Raw genomic sequence first — 16248 nt, forward strand, 5'->3', positions numbered from 1 at the left:
ATCAATGTGTTATACAACATTATGATCAATTGATGTGCGGCAGAACTGGGCGGGACCAATATGGCATGGTCAAATGGGTGAACATTGGAAGTCATTTCTTCATTTTCTTGTGACGCATGTGTTCTGGCACTAGATCAAACGCGCACATTAAGACGAGCCAGCAACTAAAAAGTTCAAGGATCTTACGCAAAAGGTTAACATTCATTTCCTTGTGACGCATGTGTTTTGACACTGGCTCACAGTTACCCTATGTATGACGATCCTGTAACGAACATTCATGTTCAAGATCGACGTTCATCCAAAATAGACTTAACCTCTGACATTGTCTGGGCAATATATCAAACATCTGGTAGTGACATTGCCGTGTAGAGTACCAATGCACCAAATTGCTCACGTAGGGAGCTAGGGCAAAAATCAAATCCCGGCTTCAAACATTCATTTCCTTGTGACGGATATGTTTTGACACTGGCTTTCTGGTTCATAGTTACCCTCATGTATGACGAGCCTGTAACTAACATGCATGTTCAAGACGTTCGATCATCCAAAACAAACTTAACCTCTGACATTGTCTGGGCAATATATCAAACATCGGGTAGTGACATTGCTGCGTAGAGTACTAATGCACCAAATTGCTCACGTAGGGAGCTAGGGCGGAGCCGAAAACAAGTCCCGGCCTAGACATTCATTTCCTTATGACGGATATGTTTTGACACTGGCTTTCAGGTTCATAGTTTCCCTCATTTATGACGAGCCTGTAACTAACATCCATGTTCAAGACGTTCCTCCAAAACAGACTTAACCTTGAAATGTTCTGGGCAATATATCAAACATATCTGGCAGTGAATGCAGCAACATGTGGTTGCAGAGCAGTAAGTAGGCCCCAGATCAGTTGCCCTCTTTATTCAATTCAATTTAAACCCATTTATGTCCTGTTCATGACAGAAATGAAAAATAATATAAGTATTGAACAAGATATAAAGGCCACTAGAGGTGGTAAAACCTTGAAAGAATAGCTTGTGTCAGGCACGCCATTACACATCACAATTTGTTATATACTGCCTATGGGGGGGGGGGGGGGGGTTCATCAGCAAATCAATGCTAAACTAATGTAGACAGGTTTTTTTCCTCCGGACACATCATTGGCCTCCGTAAACTTTCAATGGAGGCGCTGTTTAAATCCGATGATAACCCCGTATCCCAGCTGGCTCAGTCCGAATGTTGTGCACAAGCGGACATTATTACCGGTATATAGTCACAGAGTAGGGGGGTTTACATTATTTATAATATATTTCTATGCAAAACATAACAATTTGAGTCAGAGCTGCGGGTTCCCCCCCCCCCCCCATCGGCATGAAATTGGGTGACTTTTCATGTAACGTTTATCAGGGGTCAATGAATATGGTATCAAAAGCAATTCTGCGCGATGGTCATGGTTGGGAGGGCAAGCGATTAAAAAAAAAATGGTAATCAATTAATTTTGGTCCTTTTTGTAGTCCACGAGGGGCCAACCTACAATCTTCTTTGTGCTTGACTCACCGTCTCTCACCTGTGAAATAGACTTGCATAAGTCTCACCTTGGTCCCAAAAAATTACTCTGCTGGTCCCAGAGGGCCTGACTACGGTCTTCTTTGTACCTAACACACTGACTGACCCACTCACTGACCCAAATAGTTCAATAGTTCATAGAGACCCCAAAGTCACAATTTGTATGCTGTATTCACGTACGGTTATTGCATTAGAAAGAAAGTAAATAATCAATATTATAAAACAGATAAAACCATAAGAATCCACCTGGGGGTCCGACTATGACAAGGCAAGGAGGCCTCTTAATTGTGTCCAGTTAATTATTTTTCTTTTTATTTCGGTATTATGATAATCAAGCACTAGGTCTATAACAAGTGCAGTTATAAAGTAAATGAAAATCTAATAAATGTTACTTCTAGATAAAAAGACGATTATGGCAAATATTATACATGGCACAAATAAAACGACAATTATTAAGTTTATCAACCATAGTATCAGTGACAAAGTTTCTTCACCGTCACGTATTCTACCTCAAACGCAACATCGTAGCTTTTCCTGAAATAACACTTAAAGTTGATCGGTGTATCAGAGCATAAGAGAGTCCACAATTTTCACCCTCACTGCTTATCCTCTGTGCTTTAACTTTTCGTTCCCCAATTTCATTTGAACGTATTTATATCAATGGACTCATTCTACTATGAGTAGCTGACTTTGAAAATGTCCAAAATGGATGCAATATAATTGATTATCGATTCCACTCCTGTTCCGTTTTTGGGGTGGTCTTTTGTGTAGTCTTTTGGTGTTTTCTTATTATCATTTTGTATATATATATATATATTTAAAACAAACAAAGCCAATATATGATTGTTGCATGTTTATTATGCGTATTGTATAAGCTGCACACAAACATACATTGACATCTAGCCAGTATGCACTGTTAACAAAGACTGGTGTCATAGATTGCAAAGTCATTAATATACTGTACAATGCCAAGAGAAGCGAGGTACCACTCTCCATATAATTTTTTGTACAGCATGCACGGGTTATAGGCCGAGGCCAGTCACGTGACTATAGAAGAAGTCGACCAGCTGCAGTTCACGAGGGGCGCTTTGATGGTCCGAAATACCATGAAACAAAATAGTGTCCCTTTGCAAGGACATGAGTGTGTATGATGATGTATTGTGCCCTATCCCTCCTGATTGCTTAGCTTTCGTCACTTGTTGGTATTTCTGCAGTAATACAAAATCGAGAAACAAAAACTTTGCATCTAAGGTTGTTGAAGAATACTGGAAAAAACAAAACAATTTTCAATAAAAAAAACTTGAGTCCTAAACAGAAACCTTGATCTACAATCATGAGGCCGTCTAAGCACAGAAGTCAATAAAATAATCTCTCTAAACAATTTCCAGATGCGCAGACGTAAATGAAATTAACAATCTGGACTTGTTCAAGAAACCCATGCAAATATTGATTAAGGCATCAACCGATTATTGCTAGGCCACCAATAACTTGAACACACATTTGTACTATTCGAGCTTTTGTTCATTCGGATGAATGCACAATGATAATTTTTACTGTCAAATTGGATGGATTGTTAGTTCTTGAATGACGCAAGAACAAATCCATCTTTCTAATAATAGGAATACGCAGAGTATTTTCTATGATGATTTGAATCCTTGACAAGGTGGTGTAGGTTTCGTTACACTGCCCTCATTGTTCGCTTACCATCACTACAGATCACTCCAGCATCGTGTGAGTGGCTACAACTTGTCTCTTCCCAGCAGTGGGAAGGGCAGTCGGTAATTTTCTCTTCGGAGCCTTCGCACGCCACACCGTCCATATGGACGGGTCCGCTACCCTGCCCGAAGTGGGCAGCGGACTTGGCCTCCAGTACGCCTGAAAAAACCGAGCTGTCGGCAGACGATCCCCGCATCAGTCTGGTTCCAAGTTGTATCACAGATGGTGCCCCAGCTGCCGCCACGGTATATCTCCACTCGGCCGCTGGTGCGAGATCCGCCGACCAACCGAAGCTCATCTGATCATTTCACAATAAAGACATCATCTCAATTTAGAAAACAAGGCGAGTTACAGTCTGACGCCTACACTGTGGAGTGGTGTTATGAAAAAGGGACGGATAGGTAGCCCGCCCTCATGGTTAGGTAGACCTCCCAATCCCCTCTTCAGCTGGAAATACAGGCTGATAAAAATATGTCAAGTAGCGATCAGAATCAAATTACCTGTCTGTCAGTGACAGTGTCCCAAAGAACCCATAGGCCTACTGAGGACATCAAGTTGGCCTATATTCAAGAATCGTTCCCCGTGCTATTAACAAGTTTTATCCCCCAAAAAATAGATTCATTTTCTAAGTTATTGCTATTTTTTTGTACAGCAATACGAAAGTTATTCACTTTTGAATGAAACATTGAGCGAAATATTAGCCCGTTTAGTTGTTGAATAATTATTACTTCACAGTTTCGAATTATTTGCTTCCAGACAATAATTCTATTCTCGCGGGTAGGCTGGTTTACATGACATCCTATGGTTTTTAGTGGACCGTGGGCTCCCACTGGCTCCATAGGAAAGTGCACATGTAAACAAAGTGTGACGTCATTAGTAGCACAGAGGCTTATTAGTATCGATAATGTACGGACCGGGAGTCAGTCTGCTCGCAAAGTAGATCCGTTTGTGCCCAAAGCAAAACCTGTTTTCTTCTTCAGAGGGTTGCAGACGTCCGAAAAGTTAAAAGAAACATATTTGGTTGGAATAAAACATACAAGTTGTAAATTTATTAATAGAAAAAAAATAATATGTTGAAGACCATGGGGAACTCTATGGTCCACATCATTATTAAAGGGAGGCACAAGGAAAGTTTTGAATTCCTATTTTCGACGGGAATGTCTATTTTGTAGGTGTAAGAGATAATAAGTTTTTTCAGATTGTTTTCATTGAGTTCATCAGTATATTTTTCCTGCACTTAAGGGTCTTTGTTTGAAGAATGTGTTTCAGGGTGGAGTACCTCCTTAAGTGATTTTTATCATCAGAGAACGCTGAAATATCGTAAAGACCTGGGGATGATTTGATAACACACGAGTTATTTCTTACCGGGTCTTGGTTTACAAACGACTCCTGCTACGGTTGAGCTGCTGCATTGCTGAGAGCCGGTACAGACAAACGGACAGTCAGCCAGCCGTCGTTCAGTTCCAGTACAGGCGACTCGATTCATCACGATCGGCCGGTCACTCTCTCGGCTGGACAACCCCGTTTTAGCCTCCAGAGCCTCGATGTAGCCGAGCTGATGACACACGGTGGTGGCGTCCTTCATATCCCAACTGCTATCGCACACTGCACCCCAAGCATCATGGCGGTAGATTTCCACTTGACCGCTCCATTTGTCATCTCCACCCACTAATCGGATTATGCCGCTTAAGTCTGTTAAGAGTTCAAACATAAATTAAGACCAGTTCAAACGTAAATTTAGCTCAGTTCAAACGTACATTTAGATTACGCTAACGCTGAGCCGATGTTGGAAGAAGAAGACGTAACGTTCGATAATACAACGAGTCTTGTGGCAAGAGGGTTCTCTTTTAAAAAAAAAATATTTGTGGTACATCAGACCAGTACAATAATGTAAAAATCGTTTTCAAACTAAAATCTAAAAGGCATAAGATGCTGTTGTGCAAATAACGTTAACTTCTTTCCCTATCGCGAGGTGCCGTTTCATGGCTCAATTCGCCTAATCACACGTATCCCCCCTTCCAGTGATGGCTGTTGTCTGACAATAATGATCATTCCTTTGTCTTTGTTTACATCCAGGGAACTCAACTCAGATCCCCCACTCAATTTGCCATATGAAGGTCATTATCCAATTTGTGATCCAAACCCATCGTTTTATTTGATTTATATTGGGCATTGTTAGAATGCAATAGAGCTGGACCAACACGAGTCATCGATCAGGAAAGAAACGAATAAACACACCCAGCAAGTGATATCAGCCGACAAAATACCATCATCCTAACTCCCGACCCTCCAACGTTCATGACTTGGATACTGACACAGGTTTTATGAGGGTCAAAGCAACCCACATTGCAAAACATCGGTGTTAGATTTAACACCAGTGGTATCTTTGTTGGACCATGGGTGTTAAATATTCACACCGTACCTTTGATTTTTTACAGGGTAGACGACCTGAAATAACTTGATGAAAACAGTCAAATATGATCGTTCGGCCTGCATCCGAGTCGCACTGTCACAACGAATGAGTTCAAAATAATTGTAATATGACTTGAATTAATACACCTTCCCCTGGGTTCTAATGACGGTTCATCCCAACATGAAACTCAAGTCAGTGCTCGAATTTGGTTCTTACAGAGTTGGAAGAAGCCTAGACCTTCTAAACCTAACAATTTCCCAACATTTACACCAAATAACAAGTGGTATCATTGCCTTTATATTCATGACGGCGATGTAGATAATTTAGATGGACATATTTTTATTACCTCGACATCCGAGCACTTCGAACCTCAGGTTGTAATAAGGATTGTTACTCCATGTGAGTGGAAGTATGCGGAGGAATCTTGCCATCAGTACCACGGGGAACGTCACATTCATAGGTTGTCCACTACCATCGTTCCCATTCAACTGGACAAAAAAATATTCAAAATATAACCCCAACACAACATCAGATAGTTCAAATATTCGTTATACGTCGAGCGTCTTTGCTATTTAAATAACTGCGCCGATATAGGGAGATGCTATAAACATTTTGGCGCTCATCTACTTTGAAATTCGATTACATGCATATAAACACCCGGATGAGAGAGGATCTAATTCAGAGTGGCTTTTGAGGAATTAAAAAAAATCGCTTGATATAAGCTTCGCTCAAAAAAAAATTACTCTCACTCAGGTATTCGTTATTCTTATATCACTTTCGTTTCCAAGTCCGAGATGTAAGCGCGAAGGAAAGTAACGAATGTCTTGACCCTGAGACCATAGATCCAGGGAGGGGGGGGGGGGGCAGTGGATGACATGTTTTCAACTACTTTTTGGGCGGAGTACGCTGATGGCGATGCCGCCAAATAATTTATCACAGTGCATGTATATTTTTACCAGTGATACATATAATATCGTTACAATATTATTCTGTACGTGTAATAGCGCTAAGAGATGGGTCTTCCAACACCCATTTTATGTAATGCGGGGGTAAACATTGGCAGGAACTGATGACGTAAAACGCGAATACGTATAATGTGCCATGCATGCACACATATACATGTTTGAATAGCTCCCCCAGAGCCAGGTGGCGTCTACCGCCCCCCTCCCCCCCCCCTCCCCACCCCCACCGGATTTTCAAGTTTTCCATGATGCTTGTCATCCTCAATGTTGACAAGAAATCGTAGTTGGTGATTGAGTCTAAACGGACATCGCGACACAAGCTCAAGTAAAACAGAAGATCAGCTCAAAAGTATCTGCTTTTATTTAAAACTTTTAAATGTTTTAAATAAAAATAAACTTTCCGTAGTGGGTTGATGTTAAAACATCAATCCACTTCGGCAACCCTGAAGTTTCAGCTTGAACATAATTTTGTTTTATCGTGTGTTAACGCCTTGTAAAATTATCGCATTTAAACTTTTAAGAAATAACGCAATATAGCGTATAACGCAATAGTTTCGCGAATAAACGCAATATAGTTTTGCAAACAATTGTACGCAATACGTTTGTAATTTAACGCAAACGTTTGCGATAAAGGCCCAATGCAATAGTTTTGCGAAATGTTATAAAGTATGAAACTGTTTGTGAATTAACGCAATAATTTTGCGAACTAAATCAATAATTGTTATTTTTGTTTCGCAAAAGCATTGTGCAATCTTACACTCGTATTGCGTTAATTAAAAGCATTACGTACGGTTGCAATACTTTTGCGTTAATTAAACCTGGAATTATCGGGCTTCCGTGCGATTGGCCTTCTGTAATGTGAAAACTAGAGAATCGATCTTGACGGGATCCTAGGCTCACCTGTACGGTCTGTCCTCTGTCAGTTAGTTTCTGCCAATCATTGGACTCGCCCGTATTACTGTAGTTTACAGCAAAGGTTCGGATTTGCCATGCACTGAGTCCCTGTACGATGACCCCCGTGATGGCCGTGTACTGACCGAGGTCTACCTGGATCCATTGACCCTCGGGCTTTCCATTCGGGCATATCCACCAACCAGTACCTGTAAAGAATAAAACAAAACACCATGACATTCAAAATAATATAGAACCAAATCCTGCAGGGTTTCCGTAAGGAAACTACAACAGTTACGAAAACTGTGATTATGAGAATAATACACATTTTGTATTGGAATTTGCGCCGGTACATTGGTTTTAATTTGAAGTCATTCCTGTTCTGGAGGACTGAGTATAACCGACGAAATACACAACCGCTTAATTTTGAAAGGAACGACAGTTGCACTTAACTCTCTGTTCGTTTAGGAATTTGAGGTAATGTTCTCATGATTGGCCCTTTTTCATTGAGGAAAACATACAAACTAACATCAACTTCGATATGATAAATAATCGTGTCGTTCCTGTCCTTGCAGCAAATGTTCAGCGTCTGATTGAAGGAACTTGTCAATATCTGTGATGGGCATAATCATTATAAAGCGTTTCCTGTACAATCTTCGCCAAAATGAGAATGCGCATCGAAGGGGAAACGCGCCAAACCTATTAGGCGCGCAGTGGCACATTTATGCATAGACGGGCCTGGGAATGCATCATCAGGGACGGAGGACTATGTGGAATGAGTTGGTCAATACGAACAGTCAAATTGTTGTATGAGCATGAACAATGCGGCTGCCAAGAAGACAACCAGGAAGTTGACGACACAATGTGAAATTTAGGTCTATTCTAAATTAAATGTTTGTGAAATCAAGGGTTTGTCATTACTTAACATGTATCAATTCACAATTGAGATCCCACAGAATAAACAAAGATTACTCATCCCGAACAGAAATGACTTGCAACAGGCATGACCTGTGTACTGACGCAACTTCAAATACCACATTTGTATTATTGTCATTTGAAGGTCGTTTGTAATCACAATTTTCGTAACTTGTTCGTTGTTGCAGAGCCTAAAGGATCAGCGACAGTAATTCGCGCTAGAGACTTGAGTTAGTGATGTTGATTTTGTTGTAATGACAGTAAACTAGTGACGAATTTTTGTTTTGTACCCAGCTAGGGCATGAGAACGATAATGTTACAAAACAAGTTAATGCAATGACATATAAATCGTAACATGGACAGAGTGATGCATAGAATCAGTTTTTATTTGGTCAAGTTTATGGTGAATGCATTGACTATTCTGGGGATATAGCCTTATTGCCCATCCCTGGCCAAAAAAAAGTGTGCAATAAATTGCTGGGATTTACATAAGCCATTGAATACGGGATATACGCGGTCTGACTGTAGCATGAGTATTGCTGCTTTCATGTAACGGGAAATTGTCATATACATGCGGCGTGGTGTGCTCACACAGAATCACTTCCATGCATCTTTCTCTCAATTTCAAGAACAGTTTCAGATTATTCAAGCTTTCTAAGAATACAGGGTTCAAGCAATAGTTCAAATAAAAAATTGAAAAAGTAAGCTGACTTGCGGAGATTATCCGGAATCCACGGAGGCTTTTTTTTGGTTGACCTCTTTTTATATTTAGAAACTTAGACAAAACGACCATTTTGGGTTAAAGACAGGTAGGATCATGTGCATGTATCTTAGAAGTAAACAACCGAATGATTATTATTATTATTATTTTTTTATCAAAGATCGTAGGGTACTAACCACCCCGTGATGTTATTTCGTCTGTCTTGCTGCCATTGCGAAGAAATCAAGAAATGGTGGTGATTGCCAACGATCAGTCAATTGCTTTTTTTTTTTAAATACAGAGTACCATGGGCGAAATCGTGTTTCGTGGTCACAAGGCAGTGCATGGTTTTTCAATGTTTTTGCGAAAAAAATAGCTAAAGTTTCAACTGGCTAGGTTTAACGTTTAAACATTCATCTTTGAAATTTCAGAGGTGTTATTATTGGGAACGAACAATGAAAAGCCAATGAGCCTAAAGCCTTGAGAAAGAAGGGGCTGGTCATATTGACCAAGAATGGAACCCATAATTAAAACATTCAAAATGCATCGTTAATAAGTATATTTTTACAAGTTTCTAGTTTTTTTTTAGTGTCGGGATTATACAATTCCTATGTCTTTACTCACAAAAAAGGGGAAAACACAAATTAAGCAACAGTTGCAGACTATTGCAATGAGAGACTGAGTAGCAATCGATGAGACTTACCATTCAGTCGGGCCTTGCTTGGGAGATAACCTGAGCTGTATGAGCCTGACGCCGTCAGGCTGGAATCAGGGATGGCCCCACTGGCCATCCCCAGTGGAGAACTCGTACACGAAAGACCTGAAATGGCACAAAATATATCGGATACAAGGTGTCGTTTCTTTCATTACTATTTGGCTTGACAAAGAAAATTGTTTGGGTGATTTTAAGAACTATGTCATGACTTTTACACTGAAACATTTATCTTGAGCAACTTTCTCTAACATGCAAGAAAACCACAGATGAAAAAAATGTTTTAGTTTAAGACGTGTGTAAAGTGCAGTTCGGGGTTTTTCGTTCGATTTACGAACCCACACATTTGCTGATTGAATTAATATTTAAAATATTGACCATTGCCAAAAGAAACAGGAATTTCTGGCAAATGTTCTTGCTGCAGCAGTTTTAACATCAAAGTTTCTGCCTTGAATGGCATCACAGCTTTGCTCATTATGGAAATGCACATAGCATAACAAAACTTTGCAAATAGCAAAAAACTATGAAAATTGAAAATAAAGTTAAACGGGATACAAAGGTGCATTCTCAACGATTGCATTCAAACGTTCCATTATATAGGCTCTTAGAGTGTCATGAGATGTAAGAGAATGTCAAACGAGCAGCGGGGACGATTACCTTCGTTGATGAAGGATTGAAGGATTATTCTAAGGTATAGGTATTTCCCCCTAATAACCCCGGCTAAAAAAAATCACCCCCATCAAGTCCTCTGCAGACGACAAAGTGTTTTAATAATAGATGTGTGTGAGTTTGTTTCTGCATTCAATAGGGATCGTTGAACATTAGAGGACAATAGGGTCCCCCATTCCCGATAGGTCCCCAATTTGGATTCGTATACAAAACATATGGGAGGTCTTCCTAAAAAGTTATACATTGTAGTACAAACATAATGGGGACAAGGGGTCCCGGATTGCAGGCAAATACACGCTTGGTTGAGTTTGTGCTGGTCCTTGAGGGGCCAGCCTATAGTCCTCTTTGCACAAGACCGACCGACCGACCGACCGACCGACCGCCTGACCTCTCGACTGACCTCCCGACTGACTGACCGACTGACCGACCGACCGACCGACCGACCAACCGACCGACCGACCGACCAACCGACTGTCACTCGTACATTAGACTTGCTTAAGTCTCAACTTTGCCTAAAAATATTGCACTAGGATTAGATCGTAACGCATAAAATTGTCTAAATCAGGCCAAATGATTTGAAGCCGGCTTGCCTTGTTTTGTTTGTAATTAGATTTTATGTGATTTAATGCAATCGGGCCCATATCCCTTATTCCATTCCTTATTTTGAACATCAAATTTAGAAAACCAAAACTGCATAAAGACATGAAATAGCTTCATAATTATTTGTAGAGATCGTTTGAATGTTGTTTTAGAGAGTTTGATACAACCTGCCATTTATCACATACAGTTAACAAATGTTAACGAAGGTGTCCACTCATTTAAAGATATATGAGGTGTGGACCCCCCCCCCCCCCCCCCCCCACCCACCCACCATCGGATCGCCACATGGCAAACACAGGGGTGAAAAAAATACATTAAATTTTACAATTAAACATCAGCAGTTTCATTTGCTTATTTACCTGATATGCTTGAGCTCCTTGCCTGGTCCTGTGACGTCACATCTTGCACTACAGGATGGGCCGAGCATAACTCTAAAATACAACGTCAAAATTGCGATTTGTTAATTTTCAGCCTTTGTAACTGGAATCAACATAACCAACAAAATGATAGGCACAGAATCGTCTCATGTTTTCAGGCAAAGATAGTTTGGGCATAGCGAGTCCAGTGTGTTCGTTTATATTGCACGTACGGATATAGCAGTAAAACGGAAGAGGCATCAACAAGAAAATTAAAATGTGGCCAATAAAAAATATGAAATTGTAAGTAACATGACGAAAATGTTTCAAGATGTATTGTGCCAAAAATTTTCAATTTTCAACCCCCAAAATAGATTTCTTGTTAAATTCAAATTGCTATTTTTGTAGAAATGAAAAAGCTATTCACTTTTGAACGAAAAAACGATCGATATGCAGTAGTTACTTTTAAAAAGTTCGAATTTGTTTCGGACAACAATTAATAATTCAGTTCTCGAAGGCTAAACAGGTCCATTAGGACGGGAATCAGTATAATCACAGGGATTTGTTGGTGGGCAAAAAAAGCTTGCCTTTCAGAGGATTGCTGACGCTCAAGGGAGGAAGAACAAAGTAGTTTTTTTTTATTAAAATAAACAAAATGAGTTTTACAGTTCGTCAGTAGAAAAACAATCTAATTCTTTGAAAAGTACAGACAGCATTATCAAAAAAAGTTGATTAATAAAAGATTCACACCATAACTTTTGTCAAATTCTTTATCTAAAAGAGACGTTTATATATCTTATAACGTAACAATAATTTGAGCCTTCTGTTTTTCGGTAGTCTCTCGGAAAGCACTGAACACATATATCCAAGTAAAATCGCTTGGGTACACTGTTGAAATATTGAAGCCAGACATTCAAGTTACTCACTGTAGAAATGTTTAAGGCCAGGTCAGACCCTGGATGACATTGTTAATATTTAGTGCTATAGATAGTGCGGCGCTATACATACCCATGCCAAGCGCCAATGCCAATGCCTCATGCATGCATGCGTAGCCTTGACCAATGCTGTCAAGCCAAGCTTTTTCCCTGAACTGTCCGTCAGCCGTTGCTGTCAAGCCAAGCTTTCAGTTTCAGTTCCCTGAACTGTCCGGCAGCCGTTTTACCCTACTTGTCACGGCAACGTACGCCGCTCGCAGCCCCCGGCCCCTGGCGAGCTAGCTCCGCTTGCGAATTGCCTGTACTGCGCGCGCGATGTGCTCCTAACACAACACGTACACGTACATGTACAGAACCTGTACATGTACATGTACATGTACAGTATACAGTAACACTGCCGTGGGAGTCACACGGAAGACAGCCTTGATGCAACCGTTTCTGCTCATTATGATAATAAGTATGCGCTATGGTAAATAGTCTTCTCTCATTGGATAATGGCTGACGATAAAATAAATATTCATCACTACTGCGTGAAGTCGAAGGGTCAATACACTTTGTACACGTGCGTGTGGTTTGTGTTGTTTGCGCAGTAAAAGCTAGCTCAGTAGCTGTCAAACTTGTACATTTAGTTGCAGGTCGTGTCACATCTGCAGTATATTTATGTTCGATGGCGTTTCAATTAATTTGGATTACAATATTAGTCCAACTGATCTTTCATTAAGGCGGTGAGGGGTGAAATTACGAGGGCTATGCAAAAACTACTCTCGTCCACGTTCGCTCCTCCTTGTCGTGCTTGTTGCAGGCCGAGCTGCCGAAGAAATTCACAGCAGTACGGCGCTGCTTGAAAAATCGCTGATTTACCGAACCCGGTCGGCAAATTGACGACGACATCGTGTCCTTGAAGAAAGTATTGAAGTGCAGTCTGTTGTTCAGGACGAAAATCGTCAATTTGTAGCTTATCGGCCGCAGAATTGAGACATCCATTTAGGCTTACTTCTGAAACCTCCATTTTGTTCGGTTACTGCAGCACGACAATGTGTACACACGTACACATGTATATGTACATGTACAAGTACATAATACAACGCATCACACACACATCGTTCGTTCAACACGCGTGTTTGGGTCAAAGTGCACGGGCTGTGATTGGCTATCGTGTAAAATATGTGCATCAGAAATTTTCGGCCGATATTGGCCGAAAACGTAAAGAAACACATAAGAAATTGGCGACGGTTGCGTCAAGGCTGTCTTTCGCCTCGACTGCGACTGCGTATTGGTTACTGCATGGGGTGCACGTAGTACGTACGTACGTAGGTACTGTATACGTACCGGCAAAGCGCGCGGCGTACGTGTGCCGTGACAAGTACAGTACAGGCAAGCGGAGCTAGCCAGGGGGCTGCTAGCGGCGTACGTTGCCGTGACAAGTAGGGTAAAACGGCTGCCGGACAGTTCAGGGAAAAAGCTTGGCTTGACAGCATTGGTCAAGGCTAATGCATGCGCTGAATGCCCAGGGCAGTATGTCATCAATAACAACTACAAACGCACGTGTGATATGAATCAAATAGCCACTTAAAATGATATGCGGGGACTTTGACGTCAACTCAAAATGATTCTCTGCAATTTACATCAACAATAACATTTGATAAAAACGCGCAAAATCCATCACTAACATTGTGAGAATAACTATCATGTTTTGTTTGTAAATAGTAAATACGAAGTATTAGGCTATATACACATTCTTGACAAATTAAAGGGTAATGCCGAACTGGAACGCATTTCTGTAGCGAAATAATACCGGTAACAGTTGTGAGAAGATTTTTCCAAAAGTTTAAAACTTCCATACAGCTTGAAAAATTGTTGTTTTCATGAAATCATCACACGAAGGAATTTTGATCTTCAGAAAATCGAGCCATTGCAGCGCTATTTGTCATTCCAGTTACACATGAGTCACAAACAAGGCACGTGTGCACAAGATTTGAGCTAAGTTGTTTGTAACCTGTAAATCTTAGACATTCAAAGTTTCAGCTGTAAAAATCAGTTGCGTGCCTACAGGTTTCACGAGTTGTGTGCAAAATAAGTTAATCGCAGTTGATTCAGTTTCAACTTACGTGAGGGCGCTGTGATGGTGATCAGCGTGGCCGCAAACACCAGCAGATTTGATGCAGAGCAAGACATTGTTTTCGAATACCGTGAGAGAAAGTAATACAAACGTCTTCAAGAGAGATCAGCTGGAGCCGAGTGTGAACCGATGGAGGTTGGTAGATCGGTTTATATATCATGGTGCTGGGCTTCCCGATAAGTGTCTTTCGGGGTTATTGATGGTGTTAAGTGTCTGAGCAGATATCCGTCTGGTTTTGATGCAACAAATCCTCCGAGAGTTGTTTCCTGGTCTGTTTGTGTTGATAGGAAGCCAACAATCTGTATCATACAGGGACCCGGGGTGCAAGGGCGCGATAGCATGCGTGGGGGTGGGTGGGTGTTAGGAAGGTATTGACACCCCCCCCCCCCCCCCCCAATATTTACCTTTATTTTTAAACATCCCGAGAACGTTGATCGATTTCGACTCGAGATATCTCAAGACGGATTTCAAGACATTTCTTATTTTTTTGAAAGATATATCTAAATGAATTTAACAACATCGTTGGTGTGGATAATTAAGTGTCACATATGCGCGCCGTCGATCTGTAAATAACCAGACCACGATATTGAACTTGGCAAGACATCAAACATCTGGCAGTGACATTGCTGTGCAGATCAATGCACCAAGGTCGGAGCCGAAAACAAGTTCTGGGTTAAACATTCATTTCCTTTTGGCGGATGTGTTTTTGGGCTGGCTTATAGTTACCCTCACGTATGACGAGCCTGCAACTGACATGATCAAGATGATAATCCCAGACAGACTTTAACTTGAAATGTTCTTGGCAATACATCGAACATCTGGCAGTGACATTGGGCCTCGTCGGGTCCGCACCCCCCCCCCCCCCCCCCCACTTACTGTGAGTTGTCTCGATCTGACACTGCAATGCAGTAATATGTATCGTGTAGACCCAATAAATAGACACCTGAACCCAAACTGCGTCTTATTTCACCAATTACATCAAAATAATAATAAATACATATAACATATAAATTGTCATTATGATTCGTATTCATGTGCCATGAGATTAAAATTGACAGTCCAACAAGCATCCGTTATTGGGCTGTGCGGACTGTGTAGTGGCGTAACTAAGGAAGGGGGGGGGGACATGGGGGCAGCTTCCCCTGTTCGAGGCCTGTGCCAGTCCCTTGTGCTCCTTAACTCAGAATTATCCACACTTATGTGACTTTTCGTTCTCCGACTTTTCGTTTCCGGATTTCATTTGAATGCGTTTATATCAGTGGATTCATTATACTGCGAGTTGCTGTCTTTGAAAAATATCCAAATGGATGGGAGTTCAATAATATAATAATTGGTTATCGATTCCACTCCTGTTTTCTGGTTTTTTTTATCATTTTGTATAATTTTTTCAACAAACACTGTTTGTATAGAGTATTCCTCATTTGCAGTATACGCGTACGTGTTCAAAAACTTGCAAGTGATCCAATACCAGGGTGAGAGAGCAGGTAGTGGTGGGCTCGTACTGGTCGACACCCTGGGGTCGAAGTTGCCGAAGACCCGATATAGAAAGCGCCCGCTTCACAAGACTCGACTATACTGAGAACTGGGTGGGACCAACTATGGCAAGGCCAACATGGGTGAACATTGGAAGTGACGCGTGTGGTTTGACACAGGCTCATATTTACCCTCATGTATGACGATCCTGTAACGAACACGCATGTTCAAGACGTTCATCC

General features: G+C 41.1%; 1 pseudogene; it reads right to left on the reverse strand.

Moving 5' to 3' along the window:
- Positions 1 to 1826: 1826 nt before the first annotated feature.
- On the reverse strand, positions 1827 to 14646 carry LOC119737582 (annotated as a pseudogene).
- Positions 14647 to 16248: the final 1602 nt, after the last annotated feature.

This window comes from Patiria miniata, unplaced genomic scaffold (assembly GCF_015706575.1).
Source record: "Patiria miniata isolate m_02_andy unplaced genomic scaffold, ASM1570657v1 HiC_scaffold_3, whole genome shotgun sequence".
Lineage (NCBI taxonomy): Eukaryota > Metazoa > Echinodermata > Asteroidea > Valvatida > Asterinidae > Patiria > Patiria miniata.